Source organism: Vicia villosa, unplaced genomic scaffold (genome assembly GCF_029867415.1).
Source record: "Vicia villosa cultivar HV-30 ecotype Madison, WI unplaced genomic scaffold, Vvil1.0 ctg.001890F_1_1, whole genome shotgun sequence".
Taxonomy (NCBI): Eukaryota; Viridiplantae; Streptophyta; class Magnoliopsida; order Fabales; family Fabaceae; genus Vicia; species Vicia villosa.
The window spans coordinates 197,128-200,713 of NW_026705765.1; the positions used below are offsets into that span (position 1 = coordinate 197,128).

Genomic DNA, 3,586 nt, shown 5'->3' on the forward strand with positions numbered 1-3,586 from the left:
TACACCTTCATAGATCATGGACTACTACCAGTATTTGATGAGAGATGTAATTCAGAGACATCATTATTTAACTGCTCATTGGTGAGAAAAGCCTCATCCTAGATGATATATTTTGTCTTCTCTAACTTCCTTTCAGAGGCCGAAAACTGCATCACTCCACGATTTAGAGACGAAACATTATATTTAATTATTCATCGCTTAGGAGCTGATCCCGATGACACCCAACTAAATATTACACATACGCGAGGAATAATCGTTTGTATATCATTTCACGTAGAAGTTTCTTGGCCTTATCTTTCTCACCATTTTAAAAGAGAGAAGAAATAATCGTTTGATAACTTACATCATCAGGAATACATCCATTTTCCCCCATTCCTGATAACAAGGCAAGTGCTTCACCAAACAAGCATTTCTTACAAAGCCCATTTATCATAACATTGTACGCCCAAACATTTAAAGGATAACCTTTAGCAGAAAGCTCATGGAAAATTACTTTAGCCTTCTTAAGTCTTCCATCTTTGCAAAGTACACCAATTAGTATACTATACATGCGAACATTCAGGTGAATACCAAGTTCTTTAAATTTGTCAACTAATGCAGTTGCCTTGTCCAACTGATGATTTTTTGCATAAAGCCGTACTAAAGAAGTGTATGTGATAACCTTGACTTGTTGACCTATATTATGCATTATAATCAACAAGCACCCAAGCATTAAAGATTTCACCTGATTTACACAAACTTTTAATAAGTGTATTGTAGGTTACCACGTTAAAAATAGTACAGTTCCTACGCATTTCTTTAAAGAGGTTCATAGCTTCATCCACCATTTCATTCTTGCACAATTTGTTAATAATAATATTGTAGCTTCGAGCATTTGGAACCACTCCCTTGTAAGCCATATTTTTGAATATATTCATGGCCTTGTAAACTTGATTAACTAAACAATACCCATCCATTAAAGCATTAAAAGTAACTTCATTCCATTTTACACCTTCTTTCATCATAGTAGCCAACACATTCAAAGCCTCTTTCACCCATTTCCTTCCTTGCAAAAACCATCAACAAATATACTAAAAGTATAAATATTCGGGCTAATGTTTTTCAACACAATTTCACCCAACAAATGAAACGCTTTTTCCAATCGGTCAATTATACAAAAACCATAGATAAGAGAATTGAAAGTGACAAGAGTCGGAGAAATTTCTTTTTGAAATCATTTGAGAATATAACTCATAAGCCTTCATTATAAATTTATCTTTACACAAACTATCAATGATTGTGTTATACATTACGACATTAATGTTGACCAATTTTGTTCAACTTTTCTTAACAATTCTAGGGCGACTCTTGTTTCCTCGATTTTACACCAACCATTGATCAATGTCCCATAGCTAACATGGTTCAATTGGAATCCGTGTGCAACTACATGGTCATGAAAATGCAATGCTTTGTGAACATCACCATTAAGACCTAAGAGTAGTCAAGGTTATGGTATCGGGTTGATAACCCATCTTGAGAATCTTAGATAATAAAGAAAAATCAAAATTAATTTAACCTAAGTGACAATAACAAATTATCAATATGTAGAAAGTATATAAGTCAGAGATGATTCCCTTGATTTGTCATTGACGAGAAAGAGATAAAGCAATTCAGTAATGGTTCATTATAACAAGGGTACTTAAAATCTTGATAAATTGAATGATGGATGGGGTATGGCGTATTCGGAGCATGTGATGGAATGAAAAACGACATCATCAACATGGATGAATTGAGAAAAACTCGGAATGGAAATAGAGACAACGTACATTGTTAGGGTTAGCCTTGAAGAAAGTGATATAAACAACATACTCATGATTATGGAACATAGATCAGATTTGAACCTATAAAATTAATTTGTAAGAATGAACTTATTTTAACTAGTTTTGTGATCAACTAATTTTCACAGTTTAATAATGATTTTTAATTTTATGAAAAAAAATTAGATGTAAGAAACATATTTTACTTATTTAAATGTAAAAGTACATATCAAAGAAAAGCGATTAGATATAAGACAACAAAAAAAAATCGGAAAAACTACATAGAATTGAGAGAATTAGTTATAGAAAAGAATTGAGGATTTTTGCACGGGGCCATTTGTTTTCGTCGCTTTCACACCGTCGCCATTGGTTAAGCTATCATATGTAGGTGCATCTAAGTCTTCTATACCACTATGTTAAACAAGTGACTTCAAGCACAAGAGAGGGGTGAATTGTGATATTCAAAATTCGTGATTATTTTTAACTTCTTTTTTTTTTAAAGATCGTATTAGTAATTTTCTGTTGGATATTTGTGGTTGTTGGTGGATATGTGGCAGCTCATGAACAAAGAAAGTGTTGATGAAGATCGTACTTGAAAATTTAAAGCGTGTGAGTTTCACACTAACCTTTTGGATCAATTCGCCCCCTCAAATTATAGTATATTAGATGCAATTGAGATTAACGGTGAATTCCCTTCAGGATGCTTTGAATTTCTTAATGTGAATTGCACAAACACACTAAGTGTATCTTTTGATAATATGTTACAAAAAAATGTTTCATATACTTCACTCATGCATTACTGAAGTAAAATGTGATTTTAGATTAATTAAGATGGTGAAAAATGGATGTGTATATTTTTATTTTCGTGTGTATTTTCTGTTTCCCAAGTGTTTTTATTTATAGAGAAATTGATGTCACTTGGTGAAGAGAAACAACTTTTTAATTCAATTATGCATCTGAACTAATGCATCATTATATATCCGCATATGACTGCTGAGGCGCCACCTATTGATGATGTGGAGGTTACTCCACCTGTTGAGATAGATGTCACCGCTCCTACTTCGACAGACCTGTTTGTACACACAGATGAGGGGGTTTGCTAGTTCCCCATTCGGAATAGGCGCCTCATCCTTCTAAGGCAGATGCAACAACTACTACAAAGGTTACTACAGAGACAATTATTGAGCCGCATACTCCACATACGACTACTGAGGCGCCACCTAATTGATGATGTAGAACTTACTCTGTAACACCATTCTAAACCCCCGATAAATTAAATAATATTTTCAGAGTAAATATGCAATTAAGAGCGTTACAATTACTTCATATAAAATAAAACATCTGTCATGCTATTCTGAGGAACATAAACAATTACAAACATGTTTAAAACACAGCGGAATACTTCATCAGTTGAATATTTAAAACCATCGTCTACCATGTTCAAGGCATAAACAACATTATTCAACAACAAAAACCCAAACAAGAGTTATTATCCAACTCTAAATGCAAACGTTCCCTAGTGTTACAAGACCAGAGCATGACACGACTCTAAAACTATCGAGACAATCTATAAGCTATCATCACCAAAGCAAGCACCGCTACACTTCAATCTGAAAATGGTCAACAGTAAGGGTGAGTCTCATTCGCAATTAAACAATGTTATCAGTTTATAAACGATAAAACATCAACAATATAATATTCACCCAATAGCAAATACATTTCAGACTATTTACACATCCACAAAATACAACAGTTGATCAAACACACAACATTATAACATTGGACAACCT

General features: G+C 33.4%; 1 pseudogene; it reads right to left on the minus strand.

Moving 5' to 3' along the window:
- Window positions 1-307: 307 nt before the first annotated feature.
- On the minus strand, window positions 308-1,730 carry LOC131637010 (putative pentatricopeptide repeat-containing protein At1g12700, mitochondrial; annotated as a pseudogene).
- Between the last annotated feature and the right edge of the window lie 1,856 nt (window positions 1,731-3,586).